This window comes from Jaculus jaculus, chromosome 13 (genome assembly GCF_020740685.1).
Source record: "Jaculus jaculus isolate mJacJac1 chromosome 13, mJacJac1.mat.Y.cur, whole genome shotgun sequence".
Taxonomy (NCBI): Eukaryota; Metazoa; Chordata; class Mammalia; order Rodentia; family Dipodidae; genus Jaculus; species Jaculus jaculus.
Genome location: NC_059114.1, coordinates 83653925 through 83676444, shown reverse-complemented (window position 1 = coordinate 83676444; position 22520 = coordinate 83653925). Strand labels below are relative to the sequence as shown.

Here is a 22520-nt window from a genome sequence, read left to right as displayed (position 1 = left end):
CCCACGTAAACCAGATGCATCCGGAGTTTGTTTGCAGTGGCTAGAGGCTCTAGCATGCCCATTCTCTCTCTTGAATAAATAAAGAATATATAAAATATATTATTTGACAAACAGAAATTTAGATATTATTCATTGTGGCACTTTTGAAAACAACTTTTAAGAACCAGGATATAAAACTAACTGAAAAAAACTGAATACTGAAAATAATAAAGTTTCTAATCACATGGGCTAACAAAATGAACAGTTTGTAAATAAAGAAACACAAATGACAAAGAAGTTCTTTAAAAAGTGTTCAATATCCCCAACCATCAGTTAAATACAAATTCAAACCACTTTGAGATAACATATTATCCCAGTCAGAATTGCTTTTATCAAGACAACTGGCAAGTGCTGATGAAAATATGAGAAAAGACAAACTCTTATTCACTGCTGAGGGAGTGAAAACTTGTACAGCCATTATGGACATCTGTATGTATGTGTCTAAAAAATTTTTTTTAAATCCCTAGAAATAGAACTCCAAAATGACCCAGCAATACCACTCCTGGGTTTGTAGTCGAAGAACTTCACACTTTACTACAAAGATGCATTCCCTTCAGTGTTTCATGCCACTCTATTTACAATAGTTAAGAATAGGAAACAGCGTAGATGTCCATTCACAGTTGAATGGATAATGAACATGCGGTACATTTACACAATTTCCTTCTTTTCAGACGTTTCTGTAGGATGGCAACATGAAATTATGAAGTTTGTAGGAAAATGGATGTCAAAATCTGTTTAATATATAAATATTATGTCTCTTTTTTCTTGTTTTTATTTTTTTTGAGACAGAATTTCACTGGCCTTGAACTCATTATGTAATCCCAACTGGCCTTGAACTTGAAATAATCTTCCTGCCCCAAATTTATAAGTATGTGGATTAGTGGTGTACACCACCACGTCTGCATGGATGTTTTATTTTTTTTTCATTTTTTAAAAATCATAAGGATTCAATATAATAAGGAGATGTGTAAAATACGTGCAATAAAGTATACTTTACAAGATGATTACATTTTACCACATTTTGTGATGAGAAATAAAGTATCTCAACAAGTTTCTTATTAAAATGTAAAGTAATTTAATTTCAGACATGTTAGTCATTCCTACACATGGTTGCTCTCAATCATTCCTTCATAATCCATACCTATTTCAATTTATTTTTATTAAAAGTTAAGTACTTTTGTTTAAATTAAACTTAGGTGTAACACAGACTTATGAATGTAATTGATGATTAATCCAAAAATATCCATATTTATGCTTTAAAAATTAGACTCAGTTTTATATTTGTTTCAGTTCATAAGTGTTGGTTCTATGATGTGTTGTAATTATGCTGATAAGAAACAATTAAATCACTGGGAAGATGAGGAAATAGTTGAGGAGTTCAAAGTCAATCTCAGTTACACTGCCTGGCAGCAAGTTTTAGATTTGCTGGCTGACGATTAACTGAGGCCACACAGCAGTAAGGCAAAATTTAAAGTGACTATAATGATAATGAAAGTTTCCTGCCACATTTATACATATACATTATAGCAATAGAAGACACTTAAAAGAAACTGTGTGAAATTTAAACATTCTTGTAACATGTTTGATGTAGTGAATAACACAAATTTTACCTTATAATGTACAATGTATATTTGATGCTGTTTTTTCTTCTTATTAATTGCTGCGTTGATTCCTAAGGGAAAAGAAAAGAAAGAAAATATGAAAACCTCAGAAAACTTGGAAACATCTATTTATGTATCTATCTATACATATCTATAGATATAGATATACATTTAATTAAATATGTATATATTTACCCATTAAATGAAAATTATGTTTTATGTTAAGAATTAAGCACAATTAGGATTGGATAATGAATGCATTTAAAACACTTAATATTATGGGGTCTTTTTTAATACTCTATCATTTGTAGCTCCAGCGGTAAATGTGCTTTTTATTTTTATTTTTATTTTTTATTTTTGGTTTTCTAAGGTAGGGTCTCATTCTAGCTCAGGCTGACCTGGAATTCACTATGTATTCTCAGGGTAGCTTCGAACTCTCGGCGATCCTCCTACCTCTGCCTCCCGAGTGCTGGGATTAAAGGCGTGCACCACCACGCCTGGCTAAATGAGCTTTTTTATAGACATAAATTTTTTAAAGTACAGCAGGCAATGGGAAAAAATAGAGTAATGGTGTAAATGCAACTACAGTACAGAATATGTGTGCTCAGAAAGGCATGGAATGTCCACATTTGATCAATCTAGCTTTGTTCTCTGAATCAACTGACTTAGGATGATGAAGTACTTAAGTTATCTCAACTGATTTAGATTGATAAGGTGTGTATCTTGCAGGAGCCTGTTTACTATGATTAGCATTACAACCTGGGGAAAGCAGCTACCATGGCGTGAATGTACTCTATTTTAAAATAGTATTTTGTTAATTATTACAGACAGATAAACTTATTTTTTTTTAAGTTTCAAGTTATGCCCACTGAAGCCAATAGAATATTAAATTCCAGAATAAAAAAAAATGCAAAAAGAGTAACATACGCTAGCTAGAACACATGTATCACTGAAATGTATTGTAAATCAATAAGTGCATTGGTATGAACTTGTGAGAGATACATAGTTTAGAACAGTGAATATAACTTGCTCAGTGTTTCATAAGACACCAGTGTTTTATACTGCATCAGGGGCCTGAAGCACAAGAACTGAAGCCAGTACTGAGAGGCGTCACTTCACTCATGATAACTAAGTTTTGTGAGTTAAGAGTGATGAGGAAGACGACGTAGTGCCCACCTATGAAAATATCTATTGCATATAAGGTTATTGTATGTATTCAAAAAAAGAAATGAAGACTGAGAGGGATATTGAAGTATGGCCATTCTTCCCAAGAGAAATGTCAAAATAGATAGCAAAGGCATCCAGCTGTAACCAATGGAGCTTACAGAAAGTAATGTGCAAAAGCATCCTGAGTGTAAAGTGTTGATCAATGAACTGAAAATGAATGACTGAGTCCTCTGAGCTAAGTGGAGTAAGAATGCAATCCTTTAGTTAGGAAAAGTAGGAAATGTGGTTAGGATATTCTGCAAACACACTGCACAGGAAGAAGTTTGTGTTAATTTGATATCTGCCTATTACTATCTATGAGAAAAGCACAGAACCTCAGTCTACCTGAGAACGCACTGGTCAGAAGTTTGAAGACCCTCCGTCCACTCCTACAGACTATCCTATGATGCCTCCCTACAAGAAGGAAGGAGAATCCCACGTGATTGGTTCGCAAGTTCAATTTCCGGAGGTCAAAGGAACTAGCGGCATTTGTTGCTAACATGTTAAGTACACACTGCAAACATGTACAAAGAAATTCTGGTGAGGAACAGCAATAATTCCCAAGCAATAATGTTAATGATTGGGCATTTGAATATTCTACACAATGTGAACACATATGTGAATGTACAGTTGACCTGTTTATGAATATCATACATCTTCTGCTGATATTAACATAGTCCTGTGCAAATGCAACTACTAAGTATATGATCAATCCCGGCTTTCCCCAGTGCAAGCATACCATAAACAACACTCTCCTCCCTTATCATAGGCACAGCTCAGCTCTGACTGAGACAGAGTCTGCTGGTGTAGTGATTAAATTTCGTAAAGGAAAATAAATGTATAACTGTCTTTGTATATTAAAAACACTCTGGGTGAAGAATATAAAAAAGGGCAAATCCATTTCTTTTGTTAGTTATGCTCATTGAAATTTAATGAATAACCCATTTGTGTGTTTCCTTTTTACAAAAACATTTTCATTTATTTGAGTCTGTGGTTTGCTCATATGTTTGTGAGTGTGTGGGCGCCACAGGGCAGATATGCAGGTCAAAGGACAACTTCAAGCTCTCCATGCTCTCCTTCTGTCTTCTGAGAAACGGAGTCTATCTTCCAGTATTTCTACTAGTGAGCCGGAATAACTGGCCCTCAGCCTTCCAGATTCTCCTGGCTCCATGGCCCCTTGCCATAGACGTTTTGGAATCACAGACATGCAAGTCAATTTGCACCTGGCTTTGGTGTGCCCTGGAGAAGAATGAACTCTCGTTGGCATGTTTGAGTGGAAAGGCCCTTAACCGATAAGTATATCTCCAGTCCCCAAACCCATTTAATACAATGAGTTGCTGTACAATTTGTAGTACATTTTTCCTTCTTGAGATAGGGAAAAGTAGAAAATGCGAGCTTTTTTTTTTATAGGCACTCAGCCAGGGACAAAGGCAGGCACAACTAGGGCAAGGAGTGGCCACCTTGTCTGCCTTGGCAGGACTGTGACTGATCCAGTCTCATCCAAGATGGCTAAAAGCAACCTTTCTTGCCAGCAACATCCTGTGCCTTCCCCAGCTAAGCATACTTGAGCAGCCAAACAATCAGGTCTCTCCCTTACACACCTGAGTTGGATGGGAATGCTCATCCTGATTAGATATCTGACTGTCTTCTCTCTTCTGCTCTCTTCTCTCTATCTCTGATATTCATTTTTCTGTCACTTGTCTCTATAGGTCCTTGCCTTGGTAAGCTCTTGCCTCTTGCTGCTTCCCAGCTGGGAATGGGGAAGAATTTCTTCTTGTCTTCTTTTTGGGTGCTGTGTAGCTTTGTTAAGTGTATGCTTTTTCTCTAAGCTCTGAGCCCGTCACTATCCAGTCTCTGAGATTTTTCTGCCCTCGTATATGAAGGGGAAGGGCTTGTTACTTCATGCTTTGTTGTGTGTGTGTGTGTCTGTGTGTGTGTGTATGTGTGCGTGTGCGTGTGTGCGCACGCACATATGCTTTTGTCTGGGCTCTCATTTTCTGCCTTACATGTGTGGGTCTATGTGCCTTCTATAGAGGTTTGGATTTTGCTGTTTTTTTTTTTTTTTTTTTCCAGGAGATGTCTCTATGAAAGTTATTTTCTCCATTGTTCCTATCCCTTTCCAGTCATGTAAAGATGTTGATTCTCTGCCAAATAAAGCCTTTTGGCATGGCTCCCCCTTGGATTCTAATTATCCCTAATTATCCCTGTAATAAACTTCATAGTTCATAATTCACCCCCCACACACAGAGTGGATTTTTTTCAAATTTTTGCTAAATCAGATTAGGACCCAAAAGTTGGGGTTCATGAGCAGGAAGCATAATTCCTCTCTAAACACAAAAATCCTGCATTAGGAACATATTTAATTTTCACTCTAATTAAAAAAAAAAATGGTCATTGTGCTGGAGAGATGGTTTAGTGATCAAGTTGCTTGCTGGTGAAGCCTAAGGACCTATGCTGGACTCTCCAGATCCCATGATAGCCAGATGCACAAAGGGGAGACAAGTGCAAGGGTGCACATGACCACTAGGTGTTAGAAGCATCTGGAGTTTGATAGCTGTGGCTGAGGCCCCAGAGTGCCAATTCTCTCTCTGTTTCTGTCTCTATCTCTCTGAAATAAAATTAAAAACATGGTTGTTTTGGTGGCATTGGGATTTGAAACAATGGTACATGGTACTGAAACAAAACTCTCATCTTTGAATTACATTGTCAGCTTACTTTCAATTTGGGTCACACTATCTCATCTCTACTTCAGCATTTTCTAGGGGCCTAATGTTTTAAAAAGCAGCAATTACTTGAAAGAAAATTTCAGCAGTGTTCATTTGTATCTCTGTGTTCTAGGAATAGTAATAATGCAACTCCTAAGTAGAAAAGGAATATGCCAGAAGATACATACGCAGTTTCAAAAATATGTATTCTCATTTATTATATAGGTCACTGTTTGAAACTCTTCAGTTTATGCTGAATCCCACTCAATTTCAATGCATTCTTCCATCTACAAGTCTTATTATATATTCACAAAATCTAAACTCTCTTCTAGTTCTCTGGGAAAATGAGTGGCCACATGGTAATACAATAATGCTACATCTTTTAATAGTGCTTATAAGAATCAGAGAAATTCAAAGTAAGAATTTAATTTAAATGGGATTATCATTTCTCAGTTAGATTACCAGTACAAAAATAAAAATTAAAAAAAAATCTACTTTAAGATGTCAGTTGATAGAAATACTTCGTCCAACCTTATTATTTCCTTTTGGGAAACAATGGTGTATCCAACAACTATCTTTCCATCAACTCTTTTGGCTTCTATTATGCCAACAATTATTCACTAAACTTCAATGGCTTAATCATCCCTCTAATAACAATTTAAAAGGAAAGCAGTCCAAATAATCCATATAGAAGATCATATTTGCCATGTTAAATGTGCACATACTATTTTCAATGTTTCAATGTGAATTAATACCTAAATTAATACTTATACTAACATATAGAATTAATAAAAGCATACTGAGTACACCCATGAATAAATCGTGGTATTCCCAGTCATCTAGCAGATTCCTCTGAATTAGAATAACCTCTCTTGAAGGCTCTGATTCAAGAAGTCAAGTCTGGGAGCTCTAAAGCTTCAGGGTCACACCACAACTCCCCAAGGATATGTTCAATACGAACTGAAACAATCCTTCCTGGGTGAGGGCAGGAAGAAAGTTCCAGATCCTCAGGAAGTCAACAAGTTGGGGAAAGGGTTGCAAGGTGCCACCCCAGGACTATGTAAAGGGGAAACATCTACTTGGGGATGAGACTGTCTAGTTGAGCTTCCTTTACATGGTGCCATCTCTGATTTAGCTGCCTGCAAGTACAAGTTCCTGAGACTCTCCAAGTAGAGGAGCACTCCAGATGCAGCTTTCACGAGTCATGACTTTTGCTGGGGCGAGCTCTTTGGTGATACAGATGCTTTTAAATCCCCCATTGCTCCTGTCACATCCCCTCACCCTACTTTGTAAGTAAACAAATAAACTCAATGGTTCACCAAAACTAGTTTCAGTATAATCGTCCTTAGATCTGTTGTCTGTGCCCTCTGTGCCCCGTCTGGAGAGAAGAAATGTGTTCACACTGCCGCAGGGGAAAAGCCGCCAGTGGCACTGTTGTTAGTGACTTTGAATTATTTTCAACGGAAATGCCTAAATTCTGACTGGGGTGTTTGATTAGCATTATTATCAACATGAATATATGCTCAACATCGTCAGTATGATATATAAAATAAAGTTTAAACTCTCTTAATGCTTAAAGGATTGCAAAGTGGTGACTACTGGTGCACTTCTTTCATCACTTCAGGCTTACTGCGGAGGATCAAGGCCCTTGAGCTCACATTAAGGAATTGCATTTGACATTTATATCAGCACTAGGATTGCAGTGATTGACTGAGGACTTTCTATCTGTCCTTGAGCTTTGGTTAGATGTTAGAGTTCAAGACAATGATTTGTATGAAATCACGGACTTGAGCTGATGTAATAATAATGTGAGTGCCACTATGTACCTGAGATGGGTTGAATATAATTTGCCTTTCAGAGGGACTTAAATAATTGTGGAATAGAGGCTAGCTGACTACTGCCCACTGCTGTAGAGGTTCTGTATAATCATGGTCCCTTGAGGTTGGGTGGATAGATCCTAATCATACGAGAGGATAGTAAGTCTGAGATTCTACTGTGTAAAATTCCTTCATAGGAGGTACATTCTCTAATGGCTTTGAGAAGATGCTGAAGCTATGCATTGTTAAAGGACCTAGGACCGAGGACCATGATGAAGGAAACAACTCACAATAAAATCAAGCACAAAGCCAGTCATGATGGTGCACACCCTTAATCCCAGCACTCAGGAGACAGACGTAGGAGGATTGCTCTGAGTTCAATGCCACCCTGAGACTACATAGTGAATTCCAGGTCAGCCTGGGCTAGAGTGAGACATTATCTTGAACCCCTCCCCCAAAATAAAAAATGAAATCAAGCACAAAAGAGATTAATGTAATTGTGCCATTATAAAATGTAGTGTGGATAAGATTCATTTGGATGCTGCCCATGGAATATAGAATGATTCTTAATATTAAGCTTGTTTTCACAAGTAGAAGAGTAGCCAGAAATAATTAATGAATGGTTGGTTTAAGTACCTGATTTAATAACATAATTAGTTACCGCATTGCCATCATGGACATAATTGTGGGTTAACCTTCTATGTAACTGACATCACAGAAGGTTTGTGTGCTACAGTGTTTCCACACACAGACATGAGCAATGCCTTGCTCTGTGATGGCGTTCTGGCCTCAGTGTTCCTAGCAGGAACACTCCATACCCTTGTATGGCACTATTATCTTTTATGTGGTTCGTCTTCAACCAAAATGTTTGTGTGATCATGACCACAGTTTGGTTAGAAACTCAAGATCATACACAGAAGCAGAAGGAAAGTTACCATGAGTAATAATATGAGTAACTTCATTTTGAAAATACAGAGAAGAAAACTGCCTCCTAGAATGAAACTGTACAGAGCCACAAGCCTAGAAACTACAATTAAACAAATCTATGCCAGTTTAATCCAGTAAAAAATGGTTCTTATTCACAAAGCAACTGATACTTAGCAAGCTCAACTTAAAATGATACTGGAATCAATATACTTCCAATTTATCAATATAATTGATGTAAATGCACATTTCAGTTATCTCTAATATTTTCCCTTTTTTACTATCATTTTGTGAAAGTTAGCAATTATCAGTAGCACTTTTGCTATGACATTTACAAAAGGGAAAGTGAAATTTAGTAATATGAAACAAGACATCTGAAACACGCTACTTAAGAAAGGTCCTTATGATCTGTTTTGCACTGGCTGTAAAATAATTATCATTCTCACATTAATATATCAATTAGAATGTAGAAACTAGTTTGGAATTGTCTGTAAAGATCACTACAAAAGATAGTCATTCTCTTGGTCATTTGTCTTCTATATTCAATGTAGGAATAACATAGAACTTTGGGGTTGACTCGCACTGGAGAGTCATTAGCAATACCACATCACTATATAATATAATTTGGAATGCAATGAATAAATAATCTTCTGCTCCCTGGGACAAGGTGTGTTCATTCATTATAGTCAGGGTCAGTTGTAAGCCAATTTTGTTATTACCCTGCCATGACATTGTTGTTAAACAGTGATAAAGGGGAAACCATAAGTTGGGAAAGAATGGTCATTATCTTAATTAGCTTATGAGATGTGCTAATTATGCTGTTAAATGACAGTGATTTAGTAGCCTCTGCATGCAGGGCCCACAGAGCAGTAACGAGGACAGGCCCCTTCAATGTGCTTTCTAAAGTTTGAAAGAGCGAAGATAACTGATAGCCTACATTTGGTAATTATGTCAGGTTTGAAATTGTTCATTAAAAATCCCAGCTTAAGTTGTGTGTTTAACTCAGCTATGTTGTTCATTCACATAATATATTTGCATAAAAGCTAAGGTATTGAGACTGTGTAACTACATGTGGAAATATTTAGATTACATGTACCACAATAAATATATATATTTCATATAACCAATGAAAGTTATTATAATAATAGTCCTTTGAGCAATAGTATTCAAAGTATATGAATTATGGATTTTTTTGAATTATGGATTTTAATTAGCTGAATATTATAAGTTCAATAATGTCCTAATCTGTTGTAAACAATCTTCGCAAATACTGTTACCAATTTTTGAATTTTGGTGAAGTAACAAAAATCATTATTTGAAACATAATTTAAATTGTCTTTCATACATGAGTGAGGTTTCCCATTTTCCACAAAATTCAATCATTAAGTATCTCAAATTGTTTGCATTACTATCTAGTTAATAAAGTTTAATGATTTTTTTTTTTAAAAATTACACACATGGGCTGGAGAGATGGCTTAGTGGTTAAGCACTGGCCTGTGAAGCTTAAGAACCCCGGTTCGAGGCTCAATTCCCCAGGACCCACGTTAGCCAGATGCACAAGGGGGTGTACACATCTGGAATTCGTTTGCAGTGGCTAGAGGCCCTGGCACGCCCATTCTCTCTCTCTCTCTCTATCTGCCTCTCTCAAATAAATAAATAAAAATAACAAAAAATAAAAAAAACACACATAATAAATCGAGCACTATATTTTTAATTTCCAAGTATATTTTACTAAAATGTTCATCTTTAGAGTAAAATGGAGTGAGTGTTCTTTGACAAGCTAAAACTATTCTGTAGCTCAGAGTGGTTGTGAGATGAGGTACTCCTTAGACTGAATCTAAATTTTCCTATTCACTGTGGGTGAAATGTGTTGGGATGTCCACCTACTGATGATTTCCTGACAATATTAATAATGAGAAAATGAAGGAATATTTCAAGATGTACCTGAAAATTAATTTATCTATATACATTCTAGTTCATCCATTCGTTCATTGATCCTATTGATTCCTTTCACCAGAGATCCCTGACTATAATAAAGTAAGGACAATTTGTACCTCTAAATGACAAGCCACATTTGGCATCTCTAACATTTTATTTCTGTTACACTGGAGTTTAAAATAATAAAAAATGAAATAGGAAAATGAGCTGGAGTAGTGCAATAATTCAGGAAGTAAGCTACGTTACAAATGGACACAGTATAAAGGACGAGAGGGATAAATGGCTGAGCCGCATTTAAACTAAAACCAAGATTAAGCACATCAGTGCAGTGTGGTATGAGCTGAAAGCTGCTTGTTCCTGTTTTTCACAGACTGTGCTATGTAATTCATAATAATCTCATTAATAAAGAGTGACATTGCAAAATATGCCACATGTTTTAAATTGGGAGGAAAACAATATGTTAACTTTTGAACAGGCTGAGTTTTAATTGATAAACATGTAGGTGGAGAGGATTAGATAAATGAATATCCAAGTGTGTAAATCAAGGTCTAGATGTCAGATATATAATTGGGGAATATTCATGATCTACTAGTACATGAGGAGTTGTTATTTGTCTATAGTGGTTTAAAGAAAATGCACAGAATTTTAGAATGGTAAGAATTCAGCCACTGTAGGAATACGCATGCAGAAAGTGCCACATGACACTCATAAAGTGTGTCTTCCCAAATATGAAACGTGAATGTGATGATGAGGAAACAGCAGACACACTCAGATGCGAGCCCCATGGTAAGACAGCGACCTTGACTTCTCAAAGCAACATCAAGGCTGGTACATGTGTAGAGTGCTTCAAATAGGCTGTGCCCTGCGCTAAGTTACACTGTATCTTGTGGAAGAGAGGGGCTTTCCGAGTGGGCCTTTCCCGAAGCCACCACATTTACAGGCAGCTTTGACATCATTTTGAGGGGGAAGGGCAGTGATTTCTGTTAGGCATCACCTACGAGGCTCACAGTGACAAGTGGCACATTCTTGGGAGGAGAAAGATTCCCGTGCCATAAAAATATCAGGAGAATTGAGACTGACGGAATAGACAGACAGGGGATGATCCTGTCAGGGAAACCAGACCCAAGAACCCATGGAGGCATCCAACTGAGGACAGGGCACAACGCTCTCACCTGGGCCTCATAAAAAAGCGGATACTTGACACTGTCGCCTCACCACCCAGTGTGTGCTTCAAGGGATGCCCCATTGCTCTGGGTTGCTCTCTGCCAGGTCTACTGCTTTCCCGTGTGGACCTTCCTTCCATCCATGCAAGTCTGCTCGCTCTTCTGGCCCGAGTCCTGCCCTTCACTTTGCCTCACTTTTGCATCTCAGCAATAACCATTCGGATAGACTGTCCTGCAGCAGGTGATGGGATCAATACAGACAGCTAGTTTCCCAGTCCCAGTTCCTCAGGCCTCTTTGAAACTCTGATTTTCTTTTTTTGTTTGTTTGTTTGTTTTGTTTTTTCGAGGTATGGTCTCGCTCTAGCTCAGGCTCACCAGGAATTCACTATGGAGTCTCAGGGTGGCCTTGAACTCACAATAGTCCTCCTACCTCTGCCTCCCGAGTACTGGGATTAAAGGCATGTGCCACCATGCCCGGCTGAAACTCTGTCATTTTAAATCCTTTGTAGCCATTCTGTGAAATGCAAATATGAATGTTTACACTTATGTAAATATATTTGCTGGGCTGGAGAGATGGCTTAGCAGTTAAGTACTTGCCTGGGAAGCCTAAGGACCCCAGTTCAAGGCTCAATTCTCCAGGACCCACGTTAGCCAGATGCACAAGGGGGCACACGCATCTGGAGTTTGTTTGCAGTGGCTGGAGGCCCTTGCACGCCCACTCTCCTCTCTCTCTCTCTATCTGTCTTTCTCTCTGTGTCTGTCGCTCTCAAATAAATAAATTAAAATAAACAAAAAAATTAAATGTCTTTGCTGTATGACAAATAATGAGTGATTTCATATTAGTAATTAAAATTGGAATAAAAATGCTGTGTTTGGATCAGAGCTGTCGAAGAAAGTCATAATATCTGGCAAATTATGATAATTGATACCAACACCCTCCTTTTTAATTTACTTAATAATTATTTATTTCTTCAATAAATTCTGCCATTGTGGAAAGACACAAGCATGTTTGTCTATGTCTCTGACATAGCATGCTTAATGACACAGAAATATCAATGAGAAATAAAAAACAAAAGGAGTCTATTTAATGAAAAACAATATACTAATCAGCTAACAACACTTTCAACATAGGTTGTGGTTTGATTTAATTAAAAAGCTAAAATATTTTTGAGGGAAAATGTGAAATTTAGAATATAAATTAAATTAAGTTGAATACTTGATGATATAGAATTACTGTCAAGTTTCTTGGGCGGCATGCCTAGTTGAAGTTTTGACTTTCAATTCAGACTGACAAGTTGCTAATACAATAGGTCTAGTGACCTTAAAGAAGGGAAGGGGTCAGCAGGAATGGATACACATACAGCAAAATGTGATCAAGATGCATACAAAACATGGTCGCGACTCAGCCAAGAGGCCACTGGGAAGGGAATTTGGAGAAATCTTCATGTGTATAGCTTTATCAATGATAATAATGAGAAACAAACGTCTGGTAAGTCCTCTGACTGAATTCTTATATGGAAAACTAAGCACACCATTTGAGTAAGTTATCCATTGGGGTGATTTGTACTTGACCTCTTGGGGATTCCATGTTGAACAAATACTCAAAGTGAAGTTATAAATCAACCTTTTGGGAACGTATCTTGTATTAAGCAGATCTGTTTCATTTCTTATGGAACACCAGTGAATGGCCACCCTGGGATTGGGAGATGTAGGTCCCTTCGCAGATTAGCTAGCACGGGGTTTCTTTCGTGAAAGTCTCCATGAACGACTGCTAAGTCTATGATCTAACCCCTATAATAATGTGTGGTCACCTGAACAGATGCTATAGCACACCACAACACGGAACACCCCTGAAATGCTATCAGAAATACCATTGCACATTTTTTTCTCATTTTATTTTTCAGTTACTTGAGAGAGAGAGAGAGAGAGAGAGAGAGAGAGAGAGAGAGAGAGAAAGAGAGAGAGAATCGTCACGCCAGGGCCTCTAGCCACTGCAAACGAGCCCGCAGATCCCCTCATCTCCCCCAGGCAGCCGTCCCAGCCACAGTCCGAGGCTCAGGATGCTCCTGCACTATCTGCAGGCAAAGGCACACAGGCGCCGCTGCGCACGGGCCAAGGCCGGTACCCCCACCCACACAGGACCTCAGCTCTTCCAACCACAGTGCAAATGAACTCCAGATGTATGTGCCACTCACTGTGTGCATCTGGCTTACGTGGGAACCTGGACTTAGACTTCACAGACAAGTGCTATAACCACTAAGCCATGTCCCCAGCCCCATTTCACATTTTAAATCCTTTCTAGTTTCTACAATTGAGGAAATGAGTACTTTAATTTTTTTTTTTTACTCCTTTTATACTGAATGGGTTAATTACGAAATTAAATGAACAAAATCCCATCTATTTCAGGTCAATATGAACCATTTTCACCCAGTTTTCCTCTTGGAAAAATTATCTTGGATTCATAATGTCTGAACTGTGATTCTACTTCTAAATTGTCTGGTATCTGTAGTCAGTAAAGTTGTACAATGACAAGTACTTTTTTATATTTACATATAATTTCATTGGCCTTATTATAAAAGAATGCTTAAAAATAAAAAAAAAAACAATTTCACCTTTTACCTCATATTAGAATCAATCCAACATTGTTTAAATTGATCACATAATATAAAATCACAAGTCAAAATTGACTACAATTTCTAAGACAATAGCTTTATAATGCTAGGTATATATAAAACTGTAAAACTTAGATTTGAATTGAAGAAGATAATGTTATTTACACACACACACACACACAAACACACACATGATTCTAATACATCATTATTTTAATTAATAGTAAGATTTAAAATAAACTGTTTTTAGCATATTTCTAATCCTATATTTTGAAGTTAAGTACTGCAAATGTATCAAATAGAATGCCAGATTTAAAACTCACAGTTTCCATATTGTGCAGGAATTTATAATGTTTAACTTACTCAATTCTCATCTCACATAGGCACATGCACACACATGTACATATAATTGTGTTAATAATAATAGAAACAACATGCTATAAATCTATATGGAAGCATCAGTTGATTTAAGATTTTGATTTTTTTTTTCTTAGCACTACATACCAAGATGCATTACCTGAAATAAATCAGTGAGTTGACTTCTTGGCATCACATTAAAATTAATAATATATATCATGCATTTATGTCATGGAATAAAGGAAGAAAAATGATATTGGTGAAACTGACCTGAACAACATTAATTTCCTGGAATTTATTCATGTGTAAACAGTTGAAGCTTTCGTAGCAGTTTGTATATTTGATGTACAAAGCATGCCATAAGCAAAAAGGCATTTTACAAGGTCAGAAATGAAACCCATCTGAACCTGCTGTTAACACTCAGCAAAATATACTGCAGATATTCTGGGATCATATTTTTTGTGTCACTGTGGATAAGACGCCATGCATCTTACATGGAGAGCAGAGGCATAAATTCCATTCCTCTATGAATGCACTTTGCAATGTAAGAAGAATGAACTGTTAGCAATTCACAGGCAGGATCTCAGGACGCTACATCTTCTCAGACAACTGAAGCCTTTGAATGTAACAGAAATCATTTATGAGGATTTGAGCACATCTATGAGAATGAATGTGTCACTTAGAAACATTGGGAAACAGTTTTATTTGCCATCAAACCACTTCATAACATACTTCCTTCCTAATTTCAGAGCAAAAAATACAAATAAATGGAACAAATGATGTAAAAAAATGAGCACTGATCCATTTTTTTAAACAGTTTTTGCATGATCGGACCATTTGTTGCTCAGGTTACATCTAACCTAACTCAAGTTTAATTTCATGGGATATGCATAGGTAAGCCCTGACCTCTGTATCAAGAAAAAAGAATCTAAAGAAACAGAAGCCAACCAAGTAAACAGTAGTGGGAAGGGAAGTATATTTTTAAAATATTTTGTTCATTCATTTATTTGAGAGAGATATAATGGGTGTACCAGGGCCTCTAGCCACTGCAAATGAACTGTGCCACCTTTTGTGTCTGGCTTATGTGGGTCCTGGGGAAGCACACCCATGTCCTTAGGCTGTGTAGGCAAATGCCTTAACTGCAAAGCCATCTTGCCAGCCCTGGCAAACATAATTTTATTTTAAGAGATTATTTATTGCCATAATAAATTAAAATGTCAATGGTGTCTTTAAATTTTATTTATTAATGGATACAAAGATGATATTTTTCATATCAGTGGGGTTTGTGAGATGTTTTGTTACATGTATTGAGCAATCAGTACAAATGTATTTATCTCCACTAATATTTATAACTACATTATGAAGAAAACACTCAAAATATTTTCTTCTAGCTTTTTGAAGCATATAGTCCACTTTGCCTTTCACTATACAGTGCCTTAGTACATTAAAGCTATTTAATTCTAACTTCAACTTGGTCTCTCTTCATATACCTCTCTTCCAAGTCCTGCTTCCTGGCTCTAACATAAGTCAACGTACTTGCACGTTTTATGGGATCTACTTTTCAAATGTTTCACCTACGAGTGAAATCATGCGACATCCATTTTCCTATGCCCAGCACATGTCGCTTCGCATCACGGTATCCAGTTGCATCCATGCCACCATAAGGGAAAATATTTTATTCTTTGTTTGGTGTGGGTAGTTTTTCATCATGGAAGTGTATCCTACTATTTACTTTATTCATTCACTAATTGATGGACACTTTGTTGGCATCCAGTCCTTGGGCACTGTGAATTGTGCCGTAGTGAACATGGCTGCAGATTTACCCTCCATAAGCACAGTGACTCCATTTTGGATATATGTTGAGGCATGAGATTTCTGAATCACATGGTATATGTACTTTTAACATTCTGAGAAATGACTGCAACGTTTTCTTTAATATTGGCACGAATAGTCCCACTTATAGTACACAAGGACCCCTTCCTCCACATCCTCAAGAACACTTGTTATATTTAATCATTCTTACTACCCTCAGATGATGTCATAGTTTTAAGTTTCATTTCTCTGATGATTAGTTATTTTAGGCCTGCTTTATGTGTCTGTCACCCATCAGTATGGCCATTTGCCAATACTGATAAATATCTCCTACATTGCCCAAATTAAATCAGCTATTTTCTCCTGCTAATATAGAGAAGTTCTTCATATATTCTATGCTGCAGTTTCTTGCTAGGCGAGTGTTATTTGTAAGTACAAGAAGATTGAGCACAGACATATAGAAACACATGCAAGTTTGCCATGTACATGCATAAACACCACACATATCACACATCAAACACACACAAACAGTATACATATATATATATATATATATATATATATATATATATATATATATATATATATATATAAAACTAGTAGTGTGGATCTATTTTAGCAGACTCAAATTATGTGAACTGTCACACACACACATACACACATAATGTTTTCTTTTGTTTATGTGAGATCATATCTCACTCTAGCGCAGGCTGACCTGAGATTCGCTATGCAGTCTCAGGGTGGGTGGTAACTCATGGCAATCCTCTTACTTCAGTGTCTCGAGTGCTAGGATTAAAGGCATGCCCCGCCATGCCCATTTGGGAGAGATGTTATATATATTTTTTTGTTCTTAACACTTAAAAATAAACGTTTCTCCATATTTCTAGACCTATTTTCACTTCCTAATAATATTTTAATTCATTTATAGTTTTTTTCTCTTGAATTCTGACATTTGATATAATACCTGATATTTATTTGCACTTTAGGCATATAACAAGTGTTCTTCTCTTGATTCCTATATTAGGTCAAAGTTCTCAGCCTTCAAGTTTTCAGAGCATGAGTCCAGCTAAGGTTAGAGTCCAGCTAAGGTTTTTTTTTGTTTTGTTTTATTTTGTTTTGTCCCCCCCCCCACCCTTGGTGTTATTTATCTTCTTTTGGCATTCTTGATTCAGCAGCATAGAACAGTAGTAAATTTATAATAATGTCTGTACTACAGAATAAGTAGTCATTAAAAATGTAAAAGAATGTTTACTTCCACGTTACGAATGATCATTCAGTGCAGATGAGTCCCAGGCAATGAAGATGTGGTAACCCTCTTCTCAGAGACATGGCATTAGTAGCAAATCAGAACTAATACTCAAATTTGATAAGGTCATCTACCAAATGCTGTGATTTGCAGACAGAAGCGCTGTCAGTCAGGGTGACACTCTCATCAGTGGACAGACACATTGTTCCTCAGACCTGTGAGGTCACCTCCCTATGTTTTGTGCTTCAGACATCCAAGTACACCAGGCGGCAGTGGCAATGCTGAGGCTTCTTAACAATAGGTACAGCATCAACATAGCCATGCTTTCATAGCTCTCTCTTAAATAAATAAATAAAAAGCAAAATCTTTTTTTAAAAAATGTTATGATATAATTGTGACCATTGAGAGATGCTCAACAAAATACATGGTCAAATTTCCATTAATTTTTAATATAACATACAAAGTAATAGGTTTCTGTATGACATTTTCGTACAGGTATTTTCATTGTATTACACTCATGTGCCATCTCCCTCAATTGCTGTCTTCTTCACCACTCAGGCTTCATTCTTCTTAGCACAAAGTTCCCTTTCTACTTCAGTGTCACACATATGACATATACATTTATGTGTGTGTGTATATATATATATATATATATATATATATATATATGTTTATATTTGATACACTCTTATAAAGCCTTATCAAAATCATGTTGTGAATCTCAGATTTTTATTTTTAACTTGTATAATGCATATAATATTCCTGCTTTAAATATTCCAAGGTTTATAACTGTCATAATAATAATAGTAAATTAAAAAGACACAACAGATCAGATACAGAGTCTTAGTCTTTAATATAAGCCTGACAATAAAGAGAGGGCTCCATAGATAGTGCATTCATCATATGTATGTGTGTGCATATATATATATATATATATATATATATATATATATATACACAAATATATATGTATGTATATGTACACAGAATTATATATATTCCACATTTAAAAAAGAAAAACATTTGTTGTGGTTCTAATCAAATGTCCCTGTTGTAGTCAGGTTTACACTGCTGGTAGAAATAACCAACCAAGAGCAGCTTGTGGGAAAACAGAGGTTTATTTTGGCTTATAGGCACAAGCAAGGAGAGGGAAGAGGGTGGACATCACCTCCTGGCCAGCATAAGGTGGACCAAAGCAAACAGGAGAGTGTACCAAACACTGGCATCAGGAAACTGGCTGTAACACCCATAAGTCTTTCTCTAACAATACATTTCCTCCAGGAGAAGCCAATCCCAAATCTCTATCAGCTGGTAACCTAGCCTTCAGAACACCTAAGTTTATGGGGGCACCTGAATTAAACCAAAACACTCTGCTCCTGGACCCCCAAAATTGATATCCATAAGTGATGTAAAATACAAGGTATTCAGTCCAACTTTAAAAGTCCCCACAGTTTTATCAATTCCAGTGATGTTAATACATTGCCACAGTCCAAGATATTTTAACTGAGCCATAATACCACCCCCCCCCCCGCCAAAAAACATAGTGGCACAGAATAAATATTCACACTGCAAAAGATTACATTGACATAACAAAAATATTAAACCAATACAAGATTTAAAACAACCAAGGCAAACATCAAACTCTGTGGCTTCAAGTTCAACAACAATAGCCAGTGACAAATCGCTAAGCTCGATAATTCTAACCAGCAACAAGTCTCTGACATTCTAATTCCACCCCTACAGCTAGGCTACTCACAGTCCTGGAAAACTTCACTGGAGGCCGGCAGCTTTAATTAGCAGTCATCTCATGGTCCTGGCATGTCCACTGGGTCTCCACTGCAACCCACCGTTCATCCTCATGGCCCCATGGGGTCCCCATGAAGGAATCCAGCAAACCTGCTTCATACTGCCCATGGCCATTTCAAAAACACAAGACTGTGTTGCAAACTCAATGACCCTATCTTTCCTGTATTTTTTATACTCCACAATACCAGGTAGGGTGCCAATTTGTTAATCCAGAGGTGAATAAAGCAGACTTTGAAGAACAGAACACTCCTTGAGCATTCAGGCCCCTTTAAAACAGTCTATATTTTTCCTGTTGCTCCAGTGCAGGTCAACTGGCTCAATCTCAATGGTTTTAATCTCCCAATTGCAGCTGAATGGGCAGAAGTTCACCCAAAGATTTTTTATTTTGTGCCATATCACTCTGCCCATACCAGTTCATTTCTCAGCAAAGAAACCCTGCAAAATTTCTCAGACACTGGCATAATAGCAAGCCTCTCAAACTGCCAGCCCAGCCCAGTCAAATCTCTTTCTCACCCTCATAAGCCAAACCTCACAGTCCATGGTTCTTACTGCACCCAGGCCTTCCAACTCTGACCAGAATAGTCCATCAAGCTGTACTTACAGCATTGCAAGGTATCTCTCGAGCCAAGGTTTTAAATCTTTCTACATTGCTTTTGAAAATTAGCCCCCCAAAGGCGAAAGCCACATAGTCAGGTGTCTAGCACAATCCCACTCCTCTGTACCACTTTAATGTTGCAGTTAGGTTCGCATTGCTGGTAGAAATCACCCAACCAAGAAGAACTTTTGGGGAAAAAAAAAAAAAGGTTTATTTTGGCTTACAGGCTTTGAGGGGAAGCTCCACGATGGCAGTGGAAAACCACGGCATAAGCTGACTGTGGACATCACCCACTGGCCAACACAAGGTGGGCCATAGCATCAGGAGAGTGTACCAAACACTGGCAATGGGACACTGGCTATAACACCCATTAGCCAGCCCCTAACAATACACCGCCTCCAGGTGGCGCCAATTCCCAAATCTCCATCTGCTGGGAAACTAGCATTCAAAACACCTGAGTTTGTGGGGGAACACCTGAATCAAATCACCACAGTCCCCCGTACCTCTTTATCTGTTTTGAACACTTCTTCCCTAGCTGGTGACAATTTGGAAGAATTAGTGAGGCTTTGGGAGATGGTGCCTTGCTACACATGTAGCGCTGAAAAGTTTGGTCCATAGAATTTATTGGTCCAGCACCTTGCCACTACTTGTGCATCCACCAAAACGGCTTCGCACTCCGTGACAAGACGCGAGGCCCAGGTTGCCTGCTCTGCCGTACTTTCTCGAGTGTGATGAAATTCTGTCTCCACATTCTAAGCTGAAATAAATCCTTTCCTCTGACAAATTGCTTTTGGTTGAGTGTTGTATTGCAACCATGTGAAAGTAACTGCCACAGCATGCAATATTCCTTTTCCTGTGTCTATCTTATTTTGCATAACATGATACTCCACAGTTATTTGCATTTTTCTAAATATAGAACGATGCTGATTTTTTTTTTTTTTCATTTTTATTTTTTTTTTATTTTTATTTTTTTTAAAATTTTTATTAACATTTTCCATGATTATAAAATATATCCCATGGATGCTGATTTTTCACAGAGCTTAATAGATCTTTGTGTGTATCACATTTTCCTCATGCATTCACCTGTTGATAGGCATGTAGGTCATTCTCCTTGACTGTTTCCCACATGCAGGTAAAACAGACTTGCGTATCTCCTGTGTGTTCCACACTAGCAGTTATCACGTTTCGTGTTGTTACTTCTAGGAATAAAAACGTGTGGGAACTTTTCTGGAGTCATTGCACTCCACCCTTATCTATTGAATCAGATCTGAACTGGACATGTCCAAGTTTCCTGATTTAATAAGCTGGCCAGGAGATTCTCCTATACATTAATGTCTGAGCTTCACTGTTCATCTAATATGCCCATCAAGGAAACCAGGCATGCAATGAAGAAGAATTCACAATAGATTTTTTTTTTTTTTGAGGTAGGGTCTCACTCTAGCCCAGACTGACCAGGAATTCACTCTGTATTCTCAGGGTGGCCTTGAACTCACAGCAATCCTCCTACCTCTGCCTCCCAAGTACTGGGATTAAAGGCATGCACCACCATGACTGGTAACAATAGGCATTTTTGCTTATGTAGCTCTGCAATTGAATATATGTCTGAAGTTCACAGCTATAAAGATCAGGGATAGCACTATGTATGCAAATACTTAAAAAAGGTGCTCTAAATTTAGATATAAGGGCTGAAGTCATAAATGACTATAATAAATAACCATAATAATAGGCTAAAGTCTTTATACACAATTTACTATGAGAACGGAAGTTCCCAAATCAGTAAACCTCAAGAAACCCAAGGAAACTAAAATAATTCTCTTGTCTCTTGACAAGTATGCTAGTTTAGAATGTAATCTACTGAACAGTGCTTGATTGGAAAGCCAAAGCAAAGGTTTGATGTTCAGATTCATGGCAGCTGAAGGAAACTTCTCTGATATGGAAAATAAAACAAAAACAAACAAACAAAAACAGTGACAGTTTGGTATGGTGGAAAACTAAAAACCTGAGGTAAGTATCATATGCAAGGAATGTGGCCAAATTTCAGAACCCTGCTACATGTCATGATTTTGAACCTGATTCTGTGTTACTATGAGAATAATTGAGACATCTGAAGCCGAGTGGTGCTGTGATAAGATTCTAGTACTGTGTGCATGAATAAAGGATCAAGGCTGTTGTCACAGGGTCTAATGATAAAGATACTGAAATGGACAAAGAAAAGGAAAACAAAACCCTTAATATCAAAGTGGTTGTAAGGATCAAGAGAGGACCTATTTATTTTGACACAAGTGTTCATCCTATACATAAAATATTTAAATGTCATAGGTATATTACTGAATGAGATGTATTTAGGCTGCAGCCTGTTAAGTTTGAAGTTCATAATAGGAAACACTGAGTTACAAAGATTAATTTGAGAGTTATTAGCTAATATTTGCTAGATGGCTGAATCCACAGGAATGAAATACAATTCTTTGTGATATTTATCATCAGAAGACTCCTGAACATTACAGACTTGTGAGAAAAGAATAAAGACCATGAAAGTCAATGAAGGATGATCTTGAAGGTAGTGATGGGGAGCTAAGTTTAGGGGGATTATCTAGAGCTTAAGAAAGATAAGAACCAAAAAAGGCATTGAATTTGAAAACACAAAGACCATTGGAACATCAAGAGAAACTCAGTTCAGCAAATCAGGGAGAGCAGAACAA

The 22520-nt window shown here is 37.2% G+C and overlaps 1 protein-coding gene across 4 annotated transcripts in view; it reads right to left on the bottom strand.

The window, feature by feature from the left end:
• The window catches only part of Cdh18 (cadherin 18), an 833519-nt gene that overhangs the window by 579243 nt on the left and 231756 nt on the right, over positions 1–22520 (bottom strand). For all 4 annotated transcript variants that reach the window (XM_045132913.1, XM_045132915.1, XM_012947493.2 and 1 more), the window contains exon 2: positions 1650–1711. The gene's annotated coding sequence lies outside the window, so the exon portion shown is untranslated. The remainder of the gene's footprint in view (positions 1–1649; positions 1712–22520) is intronic.